The 21,254-nt window shown below is 40.9% G+C and overlaps 4 non-coding genes across 4 annotated transcripts; all 4 read left to right on the forward strand.

Moving 5' to 3' along the window:
- Positions 1–18,144: 18,144 nt before the first annotated feature.
- Positions 18,145–18,308, forward strand: LOC135026266 (U1 spliceosomal RNA). The gene has a single exon (XR_010222906.1). It is a non-coding gene; the product is annotated as a U1 spliceosomal RNA (small nuclear RNA).
- A 152-nt stretch (positions 18,309–18,460) lies between these two features.
- LOC135026163 (U1 spliceosomal RNA) lies at positions 18,461–18,623 on the forward strand. Its single transcript, XR_010222815.1, has one exon. It is a non-coding gene; the product is annotated as a U1 spliceosomal RNA (small nuclear RNA).
- Positions 18,624–19,297: 674 nt separating this feature from the next.
- LOC135026051 (U1 spliceosomal RNA) lies at positions 19,298–19,461 on the forward strand. Its single transcript, XR_010222718.1, has one exon. It is a non-coding gene; the product is annotated as a U1 spliceosomal RNA (small nuclear RNA).
- A 151-nt stretch (positions 19,462–19,612) lies between these two features.
- On the forward strand, positions 19,613–19,776 carry LOC135026107 (U1 spliceosomal RNA). The gene has a single exon (XR_010222770.1). It is a non-coding gene; the product is annotated as a U1 spliceosomal RNA (small nuclear RNA).
- Positions 19,777–21,254: the final 1,478 nt, after the last annotated feature.

The raw sequence follows: 21,254 nt of genomic DNA on the forward strand, positions 1-21,254 counted from the left end.
TGTCTTGTACCTTTGCATTTTTCTCCCAAACGAAGGACACTAGAAAGAAAATTTTAAAGCCTCCTGTTAGGCCATCATCTACACGACATAGCCCTGAATTTTCCAATGCGCAGCTCTTTGCAAAAGAGAGATATTGGCAAGGAAAAGCTGTCTTGTACCATTGCATTTTTCTCCTAAACGAAGGACACTAGAAAAAAAAATTTAAAGCCTCCTGTTAGGCCATCATCTACACGACATAGCCCTGAATTTTCCAATGCGCAGCTCTTTGCAAAAGAGAGATATTGGCAAGGAAAAGCTGTCTTGTACCATTGCATTTTTCTCCCAAACGAAGGACACTAGAAAGAAAATTTTAAAGCCTCCTGTTAGGCCATCATCTACACGACATAGCCCTGAATTTTCCAATGCGTAGCTCTTTGCAAAAGAGAGATATTGGCAAGGAAAAGCTGTCTTGTACCTTTGCATTTTTCTCCCAAACGAAGGACACTAGAAAGAAAATTTTAAAGCCTCCTGTTAGGCCATCATCTACACGACATAGCCCTGAATTTTCCAATGCGCAGCTCTTTGCAAAAGAGAGATATTGGCAAGGAAAAGCTGTCTTGTACCATTGCATTTTTCTCCTAAACGAAGGACACTAGAAAGAAAAATTTAAAGCCTCCTGTTAGGCCATCATCTACACGACATAGCCCTGAATTTTCCAATGCGCAGCTCTTTGCAAAAGAGAGATATTGGCAAGGAAAAGCTGTCTTGTACCATGGCATTTTTCTCCCAAACGAAGGACACTAGAAAGAAAATTTTAAAGCCTCCTGTTAGGCCATCATCTACACGACATAGCCCTGAATTTTCCAATGCGTAGCTCTTTGCAAAAGAGAGATATTGGCAAGGAAAAGCTGTCTTGTACCTTTGCATTTTTCTCCCAAACGAAGGACACTAGAAAGAACATTTTAAAGCCTCCTGTTAGGCCATCATCTACACGACATAGCCCTGAATTTTCCAATGCGCAGCTCTTTGCAAAAGAGAGATATTGGCAAGGAAAAGCTGTCTTGTACCATTGCATTTTTCTCCCAAACGAAGGACACTAGAAAGAACATTTTAAAGCCTCCTGTTAGGCCATCATCTACACGACATAGCCCTGAATTTTCCAATGCGCAGCTCTTTGCAAAAGAGAGATATTGGCAAGGAAAAGCTGTCTTGTACCTTTGCATTTTTCTCCCAAACGAAGGTCACTAGAAAGATAATTTTAAAGCCTCCTGTTAGGCCATCATCTACACGACATAGCCCTGAATTTTCCAATGCGTAGCTCTTTGCAAAAGAGAGATATTGGCAAGGAAAAGCTGTCTTGTACCTTTGCATTTTTCTCCCAAACGAAGGACACTAGAAAGAAAATTTTAAAGCCTCCTGTTAGGCCATCATCTACACGACATAGCCCTGAATTTTCCAATGCGCAGCTCTTTGCAAAAGAGAGATATTGGCAAGGAAAAGCTGTCTTGTACCATTGCATTTTTCTCCCAAACGAAGGACACTAGAAAGAACATTTTAAAGCCTCCTGTTAGGCCATCATCTACACGACATAGCCCTGAATTTTCCAATGCGCAGCTCTTTGCAAAAGAGAGATATTGGCAAGGAAAAGCTGTCTTGTACCTTTGCATTTTTCTCCCAAACGAAGGTCACTAGAAAGATAATTTTAAAGCCTCCTGTTAGGCCATCATCTACACGACATAGCCCTGAATTTTCCAATGCGTAGCTCTTTGCAAAAGAGAGATATTGGCAAGGAAAAGCTGTCTTGTACCTTTGCATTTTTCTCCCAAACGAAGGACACTAGAAAGAAAATTTTAAAGCCTCCTGTTAGGCCATCATCTACACGACATAGCCCTGAATTTTCCAATGCGCAGCTCTTTGCAAAAGAGAGATATTGGCAAGGAAAAGCTGTCTTGTACCATTGCATTTTTCTCCCAAACGAAGGACACTAGAAAGAAAATTTTAAAGCCTCCTGTTAGGCCATCATCTACACGACATAGCCCTGAATTTTCCAATGCGTAGCTCTTTGCAAAAGAGAGATATTGGCAAGGAAAAGCTGTCTTGTACCTTTGCATTTTTCTCCCAAACGAAGGACACTAGAAAGAAAATTTTAAAGCCTCCTGTTAGGCCATCATCTACACGACATAGCCCTGAATTTTCCAATGCGCAGCTCTTTGCAAAAGAGAGATATTGGCAAGGAAAAGCTGTCTTGTACCATTGCATTTTTCTCCTAAACGAAGGACACTAGAAAGAAAAATTTAAAGCCTCCTGTTAGGCCATCATCTACACGACATAGCCCTGAATTTTCCAATGCGCAGCTCTTTGCAAAAGAGAGATATTGGCAAGGAAAAGCTGTCTTGTACCATTGCATTTTTCTCCCAAACGAAGGACACTAGAAAGAAAATTTTAAAGCCTCCTGTTAGGCCATCATCTACACGACATAGCCCTGAATTTTCCAATGCGTAGCTCTTTGCAAAAGAGAGATATTGGCAAGGAAAAGCTGTCTTGTACCTTTGCATTTTTCTCCCAAACGAAGGACACTAGAAAGAAAATTTTAAAGCCTCCTGTTAGGCCATCATCTACACGACATAGCCCTGAATTTTCCAATGCGCAGCTCTTTGCAAAAGAGAGATATTGGCAAGGAAAAGCTGTCTTGTACCATTGCATTTTTCTCCTAAACGAAGGACACTAGAAAGAAAAATTTAAAGCCTCCTGTTAGGCCATCATCTACACGACATAGCCCTGAATTTTCCAATGCGCAGCTCTTTGCAAAAGAGAGATATTGGCAAGGAAAAGCTGTCTTGTACCATTGCATTTTTCTCCCAAACGAAGGACACTAGAAAGAAAATTTTAAAGCCTCCTGTTAGGCCATCATCTACACGACATAGCCCTGAATTTTCCAATGCGTAGCTCTTTGCAAAAGAGAGATATTGGCAAGGAAAAGCTGTCTTGTACCTTTGCATTTTTCTCCCAAACGAAGGACACTAGAAAGAAAATTTTAAAGCCTCCTGTTAAGCCATCATCTACACGACATAGCCCTGAATTTTCCAATGCGCAGCTCTTTGCAAAAGAGAGATATTGGCAAGGAAAAGCTGTCTTGTACCATTGCATTTTTCTCCCAAACGAAGGACACTAGAAAGAACATTTTAAAGCCTCCTGTTAGGCCATCATCTACACGACATAGCCCTGAATTTTCCAATGCGCAGCTCTTTGCAAAAGAGAGATATTGGCAAGGAAAAGCTGTCTTGTACCTTTGCATTTTTCTCCCAAACGAAGGTCACTAGAAAGAAAATTTTAAAGCCTCCTGTTAGGCCATCATCTACACGACATAGCCCTGAATTTTCCAGTGCGTAGCTCTTTGCAAAAGAGAGATATTGGCAAGGAAAAGCTGTCTTGTACCTTTGCATTTTTCTCCCAAACGAAGGACACTAGAAAGAAAATTTTAAAGCCTCCTGTTAGGCCATCATCTACACGACATAGCCCTGAATTTTCCAATGCGCAGCTCTTTGCAAAAGAGAGATATTGGCAAGGAAAAGCTGTCTTGTACCATTGCATTTTTCTCCCAAACGAAGGACACTAGAAAGAAAATTTTAAAGCCTCCTTTTAGGCCATCATCTACACGACATAGCCCTTAATTTTCCAATGCGCAGCTCTTTGCAAAAGAGAGATATTGGCAAGGAAAAGCTGTCTTGTACCATTGCATTTTTCTCCCAAACGAAGGACACTAGAAAGAACATTTTAAAGCACATTTTACCGCTTGGATATAGACGCCTAAAAAAACATTAGCATGGGGATTCCAACCACATCACCACTGGAGCAAATGGTGAGATGATGGCCTAACAGGAGGCTTTAAAATTTTCTTTCTAGTGTCCTTCGTTTGGGAGAAAAATGCAAAGGTACAAGACAGCTTTTCCTTGCCAATATCTCTCTTTTGCAAAGAGCTACGCATTGGAAAATTCAGGGCTATGTCGTGTAGATGATGGCCTAACAGGAGGCTTTAAAATTTTCTTTCTAGTGTCCTTCGTTTGGGAGAAAAATGCAATGGTACAAGACAGCTTTTCCTTGCCAATATATCTCTTTTGCAAAGAGCTGCGCATTGGAAAATTCAGGGCTATGTCGTGTAGATGATGGCCTAACAGGAGGCTTTAAAATTTTCTTTCTAGTGTCCTTCGTTTGGGAGAAAAATGCAAAGGTACAAGACAGCTTTTCCTTGCCAATATCTCTCTTTTGCAAAGAGCTACGGATTGGAATATTCAGGGCTATGTCGTGTAGATGAAGGCCTAACAGGAGGCTTTAAAATTTTCTTTCTAGTGTCCTTCGTTTGGGAGAAAAATGCAAAGGTACAAGACAGCTTTTCCTTGCCAATATCTCTCTTTTGCAAAGAGCTGCGCATTGGAAAATTCAGGGCTATGTCGTGTAGATGATGGCCTAACAGGAGGCTTTAAAATTTTATTTCTAGTGTCCTTCGTTTGGGAGAAAAATGCAAAGGTACAATACAGCTTTTCCTTGCCGATATCTCTCTTTTGCAAAGAGATAGGCATTGGAAAATGCAGGGCTATAACGTGTAGATGAAGCACTAAAAGGAGGCTTTAAAATTTTCATTCTAGTGTCTTTCGTTTGGGAGAAAAATGCAAAGGTACAATACAGCTTTTCCTTGCCGATATCTCTCTTTTGCAAAGAGATAGGCATTGGAAAATTCTGGGCTATAACGTGTAGATGAAGCACTAACAGGAGGCTTTAAAATTTTCATTCTAGTGTCCTTCGTTTGGGAGAAAAATGCAAAGGTACAACACAGCTTTTCCTTGCCGATATCTCTCTTTTGCAAAGAGATAGGCATTGGAAAATTCAGGGCTATAACGTGTAGATGAAGCACTAATAGGAGGCTTTAAAATTTTCATTCTAGTGTCCTTCGTTTGGGAGAAAAATGCAAAGGTACAATACAGCTTTTCCTTGCCGATATCTCTCTTTTGCAAAGAGCTAGGCATTGGAAAATTCAGGGCATTAACGTGTAGATGAAGCACTAACAGTAGGCTTTAAAATTTTCATTCTAGTGTCTTTCGTTTGGGAGAAAAATGCAAAGGTACAATACAGCTTTTCCTTGCCAATATCTCTCTTTTGCAAAGAGCTAGGCATTGGAAAATTCAGGGCTATAACGTGTAGATGAAGCACTAACAGGAGGCTTTAAAATTTTCATTCTAGTGTCTTTCGTTTGGGAGAAAAATGCAAAGGTACAATACAGTTTTTCCTTGCCGATATCTCTCTTTTGCAAAGAGATAGGCATTGGAAAATTCAGGGCTATAACGTGTAGATGAAGCACTAACAGGAGGCTTTAAAATTTTCATTCTAGTGTCCTTCGTTTGGGAGAAAAATGCAAAGGTACAATACAGCTTTTCCTTGCCAATATCTATCTTTTGCAAAGAGCTAGGCATTGGAAAATTCAGGGCTATACCGTGTAGATGAAGCACTAACAGGAGGCTTTACAATTTTCATTCTAGTGTCCTTCGTTTGGAGAGAAAAATGCAAAGGTACAATACAGCTTTTCCTTGCCGATATCTCTCTTTTGCAAAGAGATAGGCATTGGAAAATTCAGGGCTATAACGTGTAGATGAAGCACTAACAGGAGGCTTTAAAATTTTCATTCTAGTGTCCTTCGTTTGGGAGAAAACTGCAAAGGTACAATACAGCTTTTCCTTGCCGATATCTCTCTTTTGCAAAGAGATAGGCATTGGAAAATTCATGGCTATAACGTGTAGATGAAGCACTAATAGGAGGTTTTAAAATTTTCATTCTAGTGTCCTTCGTTTGGGAGAAAAATGCAAAGGTACAATACAGCTTTTCCTTGCCGATATCTCTCTTTTGCAAAGAGATAGGCATTGGAAAATTCAGGGCTATAACGTGTAGATGAAGCACTGACAGGAGGCTTTAAAATTTTCATTCTAGTGTATTTCGTTTGGGAGAAAAATGCAAAGGTACAATACCGCTTTTCCTTGCCGATATCTCTCTTTTGCAAAGAGCTAGGCATTGGAAAATTCAGGGCTATAACGTGTAGATGAAGCACTAATAGGAGGCTTTAAAATTTTCAATCTAGTGTCCTTCGTTTGGGAGAAAAATGCAAAGGTACAATACAGCTTTTCCTTGCCAATATCTCTCTTTTGCAAAGAGCTAGGCATTGGAAAATTCAGGGCTATAACGTGTAGATGAAGCACTAACAGGAGGCTTTAAAATTTTCATTCTAGTGTCTTTCGTTTGGGAGAAAAATGCAAAGGTACAATACAGCTTTTCCTTGCCGATATCTCTCTTTTGCAAAGAGATAGGCATTGGAAAATTCTGGGCTATAACGTGTAGATGAAGCACTAACAGGAGGCTTTTAAATTTTCATTCTAGTGTCCTTCGTTTGGTAGAAAAATGCAAAGGTACAATACAGCTTTTCCTTGCCGATATCTCTCTTTTGCAAAGAGATAGGCATTGGAAAATTCAGGGCTATAACGTGTAGATGAAGCACTAACAGGAGGCTTTACAATTTTCATTCTAGTGTCTTTCGTTTGGGAGAAAAATGCAAAGGTACAATACAGTTTTTCCTTGCCGATATCTCTCTTTTGCAAAGAGATAGGCATTGGAAAATTCAGGGCTATAACGTGTAGATGAAGCACTAACAGGAGGCTTTAAACTTTTCATTCTAGTGTCCTTCGTTTGGGAGAAAAATGCAAAGGTACAATACAGCTTTTCCTTGCCAATATCTCTCTTTTGCAAAGAGCTAGGCATTGGAAAATTCAGGGCTATACCGTGTAGATGAAGCACTAACAGGAGGCTTTTAAATTTTCATTCTAGTGTCCTTCGTTTGGTAGAAAAATGCAAAGGTACAATACAGCTTTTCCTTGCCGATATCTCTCTTTTGCAAAGAGATAGGCATTGGAAAATTCAGGGCTATAACGTGTAGATGAAGCACTAACAGGAGGCTTTAAACTTTTCATTCTAGTGTCTTTCGTTTGGGAGAAAAATGCAAAGGTACAATACAGCTTTTCCTTGCCGATATCTCTCTTTTGCAAAGAGATAGGCATTGGAAAATTCTGGGCTATAACGTGTAGATGAAGCACTAACAGGAGGCTTTAAAATTTTCATTCTAGTGTCCTTCGTTTGGGAGAAAAATGCAAAGGTACAATACAGCTTTTCCTTGCCGATATCTCTCTTTTGCAAAGAGCTAGGCATTGGAAAATTCAGGGCTATAACGTGTAGATGAAGCACTAATAGGAGGCTTTAAAATTTTCAATCTAGTGTCCTTCGTTTGGGAGAAAAATGCAAAGGTACAATACAGGTTTTCCTTGCCAATATCTCTCTTTTGCAAAGAGCTAGGCATTGGAAAATTCAGGGCTATAACGTGTAGATGAAGAACTAACAGGAGGCTTTAAAATTTTCATTCTAGTGTCTTTCGTTTGGGAGAAAAATGCAAAGGTACAATACAGCATTTCCTTGCTGATTTCTCTCTTTTGCAAAGAGATAGGCATTGGAAAATTAAGGGCTATAACGTGTAGATGAAGCACTAACAGGAGGCTTTAAAATTTTCATTCTAGTGTCTTTCGTTTGGGAGAAAAATGCAAAGGTACAATACCGCTTTTCCTTGCCGATATCTCTCTTTTGCAAAGAGCTAGGCATTGGAAAATTCAGGGCTATAACGTGTAGATGAAGCACTAACAGGAGGCTTTAAAATTTTCATTCTAGTGTCTTTCGTTTGGGAGAAAAATGCAAAGGTACAATACCGCTTTTCCTTGCCGATATCTCTCTTTTGCAAAGAGCTAGGCATTGGAAAATTCAGGGCTATAACGTGTAGATGAAGCACTAATAGGAGGCTTTAAAATTTTCAATCTAGTGTCCTTCGTTTGGGAGAAAAATGCAAAGGTACAATACAGCTTTTCCTTGCCAATATCTCTCTTTTGCAAAGAGCTAGGCATTGGAAAATTCAGGGCTATAACGTGTAGATGAAGCACTAACAGGAGGCTTTAAAATTTTCATTCTAGTGTCTTTCGTTTGGGAGAAAAATGCAAAAGTACAATGCTGCTTTTCCTTGCCAATATCTCTCTTTTGCAAAGAGATAAGCATTGGAAAATTCAGGGCTATAACGTGTAGATGAAGCACTAACAGGAGGCTTTAAAATTTCATTCTAGTGTCTTTCGTTTGGGAGAAAAATGCAAAGGTACAATACAGCTTTTCCTTGCCGATATCTCTCTTTTGCAAAGAGCTAGGCATTGGAAAATTCAGGGCTATAACGTGTAGATGAAGCACTAACAGGAAGCTTTACAATTTTCATTCTAGTGTCTTTCGTTTGGGAGAAAAATGCAAAGGTACAATACAGCATTTCCTTGCCGATATCTCTCTTTTGCAAAGAGATAGGCATTGGAAAATTAAGGGCTATAACGTGTAGATGAAGCACTAACAGGAGGCTTTAAAATTTTCATTCTAGTGTCTTTCGTTTGGGAGAAAAATGCAAAGGTACAATACCGCTTTTCCTTGCCGATATCTCTCTTTTGCAAAGAGCTAGGCATTGGAAAATTCAGGGCTATAACGTGTAGATGAAGCACTAACAGGAGGCTTTAAAATTTTCATTCTAGTGTCTTTCGTTTGGGAGAAAAATGCAAAGGTACAATACCGCTTTTCCTTGCCGATATCTCTCTTTTGCAAAGAGCTGCGCATTGTAAAATTCAGGGCTATGTCGTGTAGATGATGGCCTAACAGGAGGCTTTAAAATGTTCTTTCTAGTGTCCTTCGTTTGGGAGAAATAGGTGAAAAACCATCCCTACAAAGATGTTAATCCGATACTTGGCTTTGTGGACACTTTTTAGAGAACAAATTAGTTAGCATAAAAATAAAGCCAGAAAATGAAGAGCTGTTTAATCACTCAATTGGATTTTTCTGCCAGCATATTTCTTTTTCTCTGCAACCCACTGCTAAATTGTGCTTCCTAGCTGTTTTTATAAAATCACTGAATCAAATCTAACTCTGATTACATCAGAGAAGGCCAGGTACCCTACACCATAACAGGGGGTTTGAAATTTTGACTTGTCTACTTAAAGATCACCAAAATCTGATAACAAGTTCAATTAAGTCCCTGGGTGGGATTGAACCACCAACCTTTTGGTTAATAGCCTTACACACTAACTGATTGCGCCACAGCGACACTTTGCAAAAGTACATACTGACAAAGGCTAATAAGCATTCATCTAGAACGATTCCTAGAAACATTTTAAAAAGTCAATAATGTGGAGAGTTTTTGTAAGATGTTTCTTCCATCAACCAATGAAGAAACACATTGGTACTTTCCCATGACGAGTGAGTGCTTCAGGATCTCTTGCACTTACATGTGCAGCAGAGTACTGTAATGGAAGCATGCTGGGTCCATAACCCAGAGGTAGGCAGATTGAAACTATCCTCTGCTATATGCATTTATTTTTGTTAATTAAATTAATCCAAAACTGGGATTGATATTTTTGCTCTTTTATTTTTACTTAAAGTACAATAACTTTTACCATTTTAATTTGTTTTAATAGTATATTGACAGTATTGTTTTCTTTCAAAAATCCAATTAATTTTCTTTACCCGATTATTAAAATGGTAATTGACAAAAACAAACTACATTGTCACCAGAAGAGCAATACAAAATGTACAAGTGATATATTAAAATCATCTTTCCAGCTTGAATTTCAATGATGCATTGGGGCAACGATTTTGTGAGAAACATCTTCACCCTTAAATAAAGATTTTCTTAATTCCTTACCTGTGTGCTAATTAGATATCACCTTGTTTTCACATTAAACAGACTTCCACATGAGAAAACAGCAAAGATGCAGTGGCGTTAATGTTTCCTGGTGTCAACCTGTATTATTTCCGTAGATATTGAAATGAGGATGCATCTTGCTGCCTTTCCAATGAAGCAAGTTTAATTTAGTAATAGGTGAAAAAACATCCCTACAAAGATGTTAATCAGATACTTGGCTTTGTGGACACTTTTCAGAGAACAAATTTGTTATCATAAAAATAAAGCCAGAAAATGAAGAGCTGTTTAATCACTCAATTGGATTTTTCTGCCAGCATTTTTCTTTTTCTCTGCAACCCACTGCTAAATTGTGCTTCCTAGCTGTTTTTTTTATAAAATCACTTAATCAAATCTAACTCTGATTACATCAGAGAAGGCCAGGTACCCTACACCATAAGAGGGGGTTTGCAATTTTGACTTGTCTACTTAAATATCACCAAAATCTGATTACAAGGTCAATTACGTCCCTGGGTGGGATTGAACCACCAACCTTTTGATTAATAGCTGAACACACTAACCGATTGCGCCACAGAGACACTTTGCAAAAAGTACATACTGACAAAGATTAATAAGCATTCATCTAGAACGTTTCCTAGAAAAACTTTAAAAAGTCAATAATCTGGAGAGTTTTTGTAAGATGTTTCTTCCAGCAACCAATGAAGAAACACATTGGTACTTTCGCATGATGAGTGAGTGCTTCAGGATCTCTTGCACTTACATGTGCAGCAGAGTACTGCAATGGAAGCATGCTGGGCCCATAACCAAGAGGTAGGCAGATTGAAACTATCCTTTGCTATATGCATTTTTTTTTTGTTCATTAAAGTAATCCAAAACTGGGATTGATATTTTAGCTTTTATTTTTACTTAAAGTACAATAACTTTTACCATTTTAATTTGTTTTAGTGCAAAAGGCATATCAGCAGTCAGCACTAACTGGTGACATGCCATTTGTACAAGTAAGCCATGTGTGACTAATATATAAACATACTTTATTAAATAACACCTCAAACTATCATACCCTGGATTCAAACCTATAACCTGTTGAATTCTAATCAAACACCCTACCCATGGAGCTACTTGATCCTGCATCTTTTCTAACCTCCAAAAACAGATTCAGTTGCATTTTCCAGCGTGTTTTGTTTGCGCCTTTGCAAATGTCTTACATCGACAAACTTATTTAGTACTATTTTGCAAATAGGGTTACATTGTCGCAACATTGTGTTCCCTAATTGCTTGATTTTTTAAATGCAACAATTGATAAAGACACCTGATAATTGCTCTGTGGAGTCTTATTTTGTGTTTTGTGTTTAGTCTTTAGATCTGAATTTGAATGTACTTGTGAACTAACTTAATTTCCTACTTCTAAATTCATTCCTAAATTCACTACTTACATGAATCCTGTAGTTGGGCATTTTGGGACTTCGATTGTGGGCATTGTTTTGTGTCCAGACCAGCAGCAGGTGGTGTGCATTTGCTGGAAAGGCATCGAAGACCTCCGATATGCTGCATCTCCTGATGTGTGTCTCCCTCAAGTGGCTGTCAGCAAATGCCTGCTAGACACCCCATTCCAAGCTGATTGTGACATCATGGAACATGCATCATAGAACAGGCATGCTAAAACATGGGTCTTCAACCTGCGACCCTCCAGCTGCTGTGGAACTACACATCCCAGCATGCCCTGCCTCAGTTTTAGCATACCTTAATAGCAAAACTGTGGCAGGGCATGCTGGGATGTGTAGTTTCACAGCAGCTGGAGGGCCACAGGATGAAGACCCATGTGCTAGAGCCAAGCCGCAGGTACATTGAATGCTAGCAAGCTGAATATTTAAATCCTTTTTGTTCCGCAGCATTCCAATGCGGAAGATTCCATGGAACCAGAGATCCTTCCATTGAGAAGGACATGCTGCCTGGATGACTACACTGTGCAAATTAAATCACGGAGCCAGTTGGCTTGTGGGTGGCTCTGGTGACTGGGTGGTTGGGTGGGTGGTGTGTCGGAAGTGGAGCGCATGCAAATGATTGTGTATCATCCAGCTAGTGAGAGAGAAAACTCATGCAGGAGTGTGCCTGCTTGTCAGTGGGTTATGCACCTTGCCAGACGTTAAATCTACATAGAGCAGCTGGAGGGGACAAGAGCAGGTTTGCAAAATATAGATAGAAGAGCATATATGCTGGCGCATTCTCCATGATTGTGTCAGCTTATGTTTTGGTGCACTGCACTTTCCTCCACTAAGTTTTAGCCATTTTTGTTAAGCTCAAGTGTAGTTGCTTCTCGGCCTTTTGGCTGTGATCTTGTATCGTGGTTGAAGGGTCTGCTGGAGGGAGGGATTGTTTTCTTCATTGGCGAAAGACCAAAGATATTCCAGGATGGAAGGCTTGGGAACACTATCTGTTTTTCAGTTGTGGAAGAGCACAGAGGTCGGATTGGACTACATTCTATAGTAAAGGATATCTTTCTATTTATTGACCCTCCCCTTATATGTGTCTGTGTTACAATAAAGCTTCGGTTTTGTGAATCCCTCACCCTCTTACACTCCACACCCATAGCCTTATTAACTGTTGTATTATTGTATAGTTTAAATGTATAGTGCAGTTCATGATTTATAGTGTAGGCTGGCCTGTGCTGTAGTTCTGGAACTGTACTATACCGTCAGCATTTGTATTGTGTTTTGGCTGTGCTGCAACACTGTACTTATGTGTGTAATGTTTATGTATGTTTTTTTAATGTCAATAAAAACTGCTTTTTCAAGCCAATATCTGAAAACAATCAATGTTTATCTTTGATGGCAATAAAAGTGGTATGATATTTGATGCTTTTGAAAGGCAATATCTGATATGTCCCCTATCTGGGAACCATATATTAAATGGCTTTTCAGAAAAGGGAGATGGGAGAAGAGCTTTCAGTACTTGTAGGACCGATGCACATAAAGAAGCAAAAAAAACATACATAAACATTACACACATAAGTACCGCGTTGCGGCAATGCCAAAACACAATAGAAATGCTGACGGTATAGTACAGTTCAAGAACTACAGCACAGGCCAGCCTACACTATAAATCATGAACTGCACTATACATTTAAACTGTACAATAATACAACAGTTAATAAGGCTATGGGTGTGGAGTGTAAGAGGGTGAGGGAATCACAAGCCCGAAGCTTTATTGAAAGACTGACACATATAAGGGGAGGATTAATAAATAGAAAGACATCCTTTACTATAGAATGTAGTCCAATCCGGTCTTTCAACTCTTCCACAATTGAAAAACGGATAGTGTTCCCAAGCCTTCCATCCTGGAATATCTTTGGTCTTTCGCCAATGAAGAAAGCAATCCCTCCCTCCAGCAGACCCTTCAACCACAATACAAGATCACAGCCAAAAGGCCGAGAAGCAACTACACTTGAGCTTAACAAAAATGGCTAAAACTTAGTGGAGGAAAGTGCAGTGCACCAAAACATAAGCTGACACAATCATGGAGAATGCGCCAGCATATATGCTCTTCTATCTATATTTTGCAAACATGCTCTTGTCCCCTCCAGCTGCTCTATGTAGATTTAACGTCTGGCAAGGTGCATAACCCACTGACAAGCAGGCACACTCCTGCATGAGTTTTCACTCTCACTAGCTGGATGATACACAATCATTTGCATGTGCTCCACCTCCGACACACCACCCACCCAACCACCCAGTCACCAGAGCCACCCACAAACCAACTGGCTCCGTGATTTAATTTGCACAGTGTAGTCATCCAGGCAGCATGTCCTTCTCAATGGAAGGATCTCTGGTTCCATGGAATCTTCCGCATTGGAATGCTGCGGAACAAAAAGGATTTAAATATTCAGCTTGCTAGCATTCAATGTACCTGCGGCTTGGCTCTAGCACATGGGTCTTCATCCTGTGGCCCTCCAGCTGCTGTGAAACTACACATCCCAGCACGCCCTGCCACAGTTTTGCTATAAGGTATGCTAAAACTGAGGCAGGGCATGCTGGGATGTGTAGTTCCACAGCAGCTGGAGGGTCGCAGGTTGAAGACCCATGTTTTAGCATGCCTGTTCTATGATGCATGTTCCGTGATGTCACAATCAGCTTGGAATGGGGTGTCTAGCAGGCATTTGCTGACAGCCACTTGAGGGAGACACACATCAGGAGATGCAGCATATCGGAGGTCTTTGATGCCTTTCCAGCAAATGCACACCACCTGCTGCTGGTCTGGACACAAAACAATGCCCACAATCGAAGTCCCAAAATGCCCAACTACAGGATTCATGTAAGTAGTGAATTTAGGAATGAATTTAGAAGTAGGAAATTAAGTTAGTTCACAAGTACATTCAAATTCAGATCTAAAGTCTAGGTAGGCCTCACGTCCTGGCAGCCGCCAGCATTTAAAAATGCCTTGATTAGAGGTACGGAATTAAATGTAGATAAGAAGTAGACACAAAATAAGACTCCGCAGAGCAGTTATCAGGTGTTTTTATCAATTGTTGCATTTAAAAAATCAAGCAATTAGGGAACACAATGTTGCAACAATGTAACCCTATTTGCAAAATAGTACTAAATAAGTTTGTCGATGTAAGACATTTGCAAAGGCGCATCCAAAACACGCTGGAAAATGCAACTGAATCTGTTTTTGGAGGCTAGAATAGGAAATGTGCATCGGTCCTACAAGTACTGAAAGCTCTTCTCCCATCTCCCTTTTCTGAAAAGCCATTTAATATATGGTTCCCAGATAGGGGACATATCAGATATTGCCTTTCAAAAGCAGCAAATATCATACCACTTCTATTGCCATCAAAGATAAACATTGATTGTTTTCAGATATTGGATTGAAAAAGCTGTCTTTATTGACATAAAGAAGCAAAAAAACATACATAAACATTACACACATAAGTACTGTGTTGCAGCACAGCCAAAACACAATACAAATGCTGTCGGTATAGTACAGTTCAAGAACTACAGTACAGGTCAGCCTACACTATAAATCATGAACTGCACTATTCATTTAAACAATACAATAGTTAATAAGGCTATGGGTGTGGAGTGTAAGAGGGTGACGGAATCACAAGCCCAAAGCTTTATTGAAAGACAGACACATATAAAGGGAGGATTAATAAATACAAAGATACCCTTTACTATAGAATGTAGTCCAATCCGGTCTTTTCAACTCTTCCACAACTGAAAAACGGATAGTGTTCCCAAGCCTTCCATCCTGGAATATCTTCAGTCTCTCGCCAATGAAGAAAACAATCCCTCCAGCAGACTCTTCAACCACAATACAATATCACAGCCAAAAGAGCGAGAAGCAACTACACTTGCGTTTAAACAAAATGGCTAAAACTTAGTGGAGGAAAGTGCAGTGCACCAAAACATAAGCTGACACAATCATGGAGAATGCGCCAGCATATATGCTCTTCTGTGTATATTTTCCAAACCTGCTCTTGTCCCCTCCAGTTGCTCCATGTAGATTTGACGTCTGGCAAGGTGCATAACTCACTGACAAGCAGGCACACTCCTGCATGAGTTTTCTCTCTCACTAGCTGGATGATACACATTCATTTGCATGTGCTCCACCTCCGACACACCGCCCACCCAACCACCCAGTCACCAGAGCCACCCACAAGCCAACTGGCTCCGTGATTTAATTTGCACAGTGCAGTCATCCAGGCAGCATGTCCTTCTCAATGGAATAATCTCTGGTTCCATGGAATCTTCCGCATTGGAATGCTGCGGAACAAAAAGGATTTAAACATTCAGCTTGCTAGCATTCAATGTACCTGCGGTTTGGTTCTAGCACATGGGTCTTCATCCTGTGGCCCTCCAGCTGCTGTGAAACTACACATCCCAGCATGCCCTGCCACAGTTTTGCTATTAAGGTATGCTAAAACTGAGGCAGGGCATGCTGGGATATGTAGTTCCACAGCAGCTGGAGGGTCGCAGGTTGAAGACCCATGTTCTAGCATGCCTGTTCTATGATGCATGTTCCGTGATGTCACAATCAGCTTGGAATGGGGTGTCTAGCATGCATTTGCTGACAGCCACTTGAGGCAGACACACATCAGGAGATGCAGCATATCGGAGGTCTTCGATGCCTTTCCAGCAAATGCACACCACCAGCTGCTGGTCTGGACACAAAACAATGCCCACAATTGAAGGCTCAAAATGCCCAACTACAGGATTAATGTAAGTAGTGAATTTAGGAATGAGTTTAGAAGTAGGAAATTAAGTTAGTTCACAAGTACATTCAAATTCAGATCTAAAGACTAGGTAGGCCTCACGTCCTGGCAGCACCCAGCATTTAAAAATGCCTTGATTATAGGTAGGGAATTAAATGTAGATAAGAAGTAGACACAAAAGAAGACTCCACAGAGCAATTATCAGGTGTCTTTATCAATTTTTGCATTTAAAAAATCAAGCAATTAGGGAACACAATGTTGCGACAATGTAACCCTATTTGCAAAATAGTACTAAATAAGTTTGTCGATGTAAGACATTTGCAAAGGCGCAAACAAAACACGCTGGAAAATGCAACTGAATCTGTTTTTGGAGGTTAGAATAGATGCAGGATCAAGTAGCTCAATGGGTAGGGTGTTTGATTAGAATTTAACAGGTTATAGGTTTGAATCCTGGGTATGATAGTTTGAGGTGTTATTTAATAAAGTATGTTTATATATTAGTCACACATGGCTTACTTGTACAAATGGCATGTCACCAGTTAGTGCTGACTGCTGATATGCCATTTACACAAACATGCCATGTGTGACTGTATATGCATTTAAGGAGGGCACCCCTGCAATACCACAAACCATTGAGTGTCAAGTATACTAGATATATCTTCATATCTCATGTGCTTTCTCTGAGACCAATCTTGTTATGCCCCTTCCCCACAAGGCATGCGCCTTTTGTCCATATTGCAAAAATGGGGGGGAGGGCATATAATTCTCTGTCACAGGGCACCAAAAAGTCTAGTTATGGCTCTGGTATGCATTATGTAATCTGGCAGACCATCTCTCCAACACTGGCTGGTTGGAATAGAAATCCGGTTATCTATGTGAGCAAATGACCATCAACGATTTACTCTCAAACACTAAAAAATGGACAAAAATGGTCCCCTAAACAAATTGGTTAAATTTTGGGTTTAACCAATTTGTGTAATGACCATTTTTGACCACTTTTCTAGTGTTTGGGAGCAAATGGTTAATTGACATTTGCTCCTATACATTACCAGATTTTCATTCCATCCATCCAGACTGGATAGATAGCCTGACAGATAATTGTGTAGTGTACGCCCAGGATAACTGTTAGTCATGCTTTATTTTATGGCGGCACATAAATGGGTGGACAGATCCAGGGCAAGCACTGCCCACTCATGCATAGTTGTCAACTGATGTGAAGTTCCAGGGGGCAATCTCAGTTATAAAGAGAAGTATCTGGAAATTGTCCCTAGTTAAAAAAAAAAAAAAAATTTTATCAACTCCATTTATTTAGTATGATATCCCAGGTGATAGGATGCCGGCAGTCAGAACAACATACTTTATTAAATAACACATCTCAAACTACCATACCCAGGATTCAAACCTATAACCTGTTGAATTCTAATCAAACACCCTACCTATTGAGCTATTTGATCCTGCATAAAAATTGTGAACATTATATGAAGCTATTGGTACTTTGCAAAAAAAAAGAATCAGCATTACAACGCAGCAGATCCATGCAGTTTGCAGCCACACACTACATGTATCTGCTCAGCCACAATGCTGATTATTTCTTCACAAAGTACAAGGTGAGCTCCAAACAGAATTCTCTAGCTTAGAATTATACCTTTCTTTGCCAAACCTAGAAGTCGGGCCCCCCACCCTGGGATCCCCCAGAGAGAGGCCTGCACCGTCATGCGGCAGGCTTGTCCGTTTTGGAAGCAGGCTGATGGGCAGCCCAGGATTGCTTCAGTCTGGGCTTGGCAGGTCTGGAAACATGAGCTTGCTTTGGGTATGCCTGACCTTGGGTACGCTTTACCTGGAGGATGAAAGGGCCAAGAAAAGTACTTTTAGCCTTCTGCGTGGTAGGAGTCATACTAGGTAGGCAAGCTGTTTTAGCAGTAGCCAGATCAGCTACAATCTTATTGAGGTCTTCTCCAAAAGGAGATTCAACTGAGGCAGCACAAGGGAACTCTCATCTGGGGACAACAACTGCAGGGAGAACACATATTTTCAGATGAACATGGTAGGGCAGAAGGCTGCCTAATACTGAAGCACCCCCAAACAACAAATCAAATGCAACTTACTTGACAGAGATGTGCCTGAGCAACGGCCCTCCCCAGCCCTATCCCAAATCATACTTATTTTGCATAGGAGATACCATGGTCATGAAGATTGTTCTCCCAGGGTTAGGTTCATTCATTGCATTCTGGGTATGCTGACCCCTGTGATTTCCCCAAATGTGGGAAACTCGACTGCATTATTTGTGGTAGTGGGGGACTGTGTTTGTGCTTTCCTCTGGTCAGCTCTGGTAAAAGTCAGATTTCTTTGTCTCAGATCTTCCTCTAGCCTTTGTCTTCTTTCGAGAGTTCCCTTGTGCTGCCTCAGTTGGATCTCCTTCACTTGACAGGGGGGTGCCCGAGCAGCGACCCTCCCCAGCTCTAGCCCAACTCCTACTTACCTGCCAGGTGAGATACTATGATCATGAAGTTGCTTCTCCCAGGGCAAGGCTCACCCATTGCACTCTGGGTGTGCTGCCCCTGCGATTTCCCCAAATGTGGGAAACTTGACTGCATAATTTGAGTTTTCCCTGGTCGGCTCTCATGTAATTCAGATCTCTTTGTCTCAGGTCTCTCTCCAGCCTAGTTTGCTGTCTGGTTCCACTTCTTTTTTCTTGAGCCCCTCCCTTCTATACCCTTGTGCACTATCCTGACTTCTCCTCCCGTCTGCTTACTTTGTGCCTCCCAATGCACAATGCAAACTACGGGTAGTGCTGCAGGGCCCACACCCTTTTACTTGCTTTACAGAGCAGCTCTGGAGCTGTTACAGTGCCCAGCTGCTGCAAGAAATCAGCTTGAATGCTTCAGGGGCTGGGGAATGGCCAACATGAGCCCCACACCGAAGGAGGGTGGGGGTGCTTAATGCGAACTAGGGGTCATCCAAGCACCACAAAAGGCCTCCATGCCCTGCACGCTCCTTTTCTCTTTTCATATGCAGACGAGGGTTGAAGCCAACTTTGACCCACTGCTTGGATGACATCACCATATTCAAATCCATCTGCTGCAGGCCATCCCCCAGGAATGCTTGCACTAGTTGTTGCATTTGGTTTGTTGTTTGGGGGTGCTTCAGTATTAGGCAGCCTTCTGCCACCCCATGTTCATCTGAAAATATGTGTTCTCCCTGCAGTTGTTGTCCCCAGATGAGAGTTCCCTTGTGCTGCCTCAGTTGAATCTCCTTTACTTGACAGAGATGTGCCTGAGCAACGGCCCTCCCCAGCCCTATCCCAAATCATACTTATTTTGCATAGGAGATACTATTGTCATGAAGATTGTTCTCCCAGGGTGAGGTTCATTCATTGCATTCTGGGTATGCTGACCCCTGTGATTTCCCCAAATGTGGGAAACTCGACTGCATTATTTGTGGTAGTGGTGGACTGTGTTTGTGCTTTCCTCTGGTCAGCTCTGGTAAAAGTCAGATTTCTTTGTCTCAGATCTTCCTCTAGCCTTGTTCTTCTTTTGAGAGTTCCCTTGTGCTGCCTCAGTTGGATCTCCTTCACTTGAAAGGTAGTGCCCGAGCAGCGACCCTCCCCAGCTCTAGCCCAACTCCTACTAACCTGCCAGGTGAGATACTATGATCATGAAGGTGCTTCTCCCAGGGCAAGGCTCACCCATTGCACTCTGGGTGTGCTGCCCCTTGCGATTTCCCCAAATGTGGGAAACTTGACTGCATAATTTGTGTTTCCCCTGGACGGCTCTCGTATAATTCAGATCTCTTTGTCTCAGGTCTCTCTCCAGCCTAGTATGCTGTCTGTTTCCACTTCTCTTTTCTTGAGCCCATCCCTTCTATAACCTTGTGCACTATCCTGACTTCACCTCCCGTCTGCTTACTTTGTGCCTTCCAATGCACAATGCAAACTACAGGTAGTGCTGCAGGGCCCACACCCTTTTACTTGCCTTACAGAGCAGCTCTGGAGCTGTTACAGTACCCAGCTGCTGCAAGAAATCAGCTTGAATGCTTTAGGGGCTGGGGCATGGCCAACATGAGCCCCACACCGAAGGAGGGTGGGGGTGTTTAATGCGAACTAGGGGTCATCCAAGCGTCGCAAAAGGCCGCCATGCCCTGCATATCCCTTTTCTCTTTTCATAAGCAGACGAGGGATGAAGCCAACTTTGACCCACTGCTTGGATGACATCACTTGCTGCCTTTCCAATGAAGCAAGTTTAATTTAGTAATAGGTGAAAAACCATCCCTACAAAGGTGTTAATCAGATACTTGGCTTTGTGGACACTTTTCAGAGAACAAATTTGTTAGCATAAAAATAAAGCCAGAAAATGAAGAGCTGTTTAATCACTCAATTGGATTTTTCTGCAAGCTTATTTCTTTTTCTCTGCAACCCACTGCTAAGTTGTGCTTCCTAGCTGTTCTTTTATAAAATCACTTAATCAAATCTAACTCTGATTACATCAGAGAAGGCCAGGTACCCTACACCATAAGAGGGGGTTTGAAATTTTGACTTGTCTACTTAAAGATCACCAAAATCTGATAACAAGGTAAATTACGTCCCTGGGTAGGATTGAACCACCAACCTTTTGGTTAATAACCGAACACGCTAACTGATTGCGCCACAGAGACACATTGCAAAAGTATATACTGACAAAGGCTAATAAGCATTCATCTAGAACGTTTCCTAGAAAAACTTTAAAAAGTCAATAATCTGGAGAGTTTTTGTAAGATGTTTCTTCCATCAACCAATGAAGAAACACATTGGTACTTTCCCATGATGAGTGAGTGCTTCAGGATCTCTTGCACTTACATGTGCAGCAGAGTACTGCAATGGAAGCATGCTGGGCCCATAACCCAGAGGTAGGCAGATTGAAACTATCCTCTGCTATATGCATTTTTTTTTTGTTAATTAAAGTAATCCAAAACTGGGATTGATATTTTTGCTCTTTTATTTTTACTTAAAGTACAATAACTTTTATTATTTTAATTTGTTTTAATAGTATATTGACAGTATTGTTTTCTTTCAAAAATCCACTTAATTTTCTTTACCCTATTATTCAAATGGTAATTGACAAAAACAAACTACATTGTCACCAGAAGAGCAATACAAAATGTACAAGTGATATATTAAAATCATCTTTCCAGCTTGAATTTCAATGATGCATTGGGGCAACGATTTTGTGAGAAACCTCTTCACACTTAAATAAAGATTTTCTTAATTCCTTACCTGTGTGCTAATTAGAT

The sequence above is a fragment of the Pseudophryne corroboree genome, unplaced genomic scaffold (genome assembly GCF_028390025.1).
Source record: "Pseudophryne corroboree isolate aPseCor3 unplaced genomic scaffold, aPseCor3.hap2 scaffold_430, whole genome shotgun sequence".
NCBI classification, from domain to species: Eukaryota; Metazoa; Chordata; class Amphibia; order Anura; family Myobatrachidae; genus Pseudophryne; species Pseudophryne corroboree.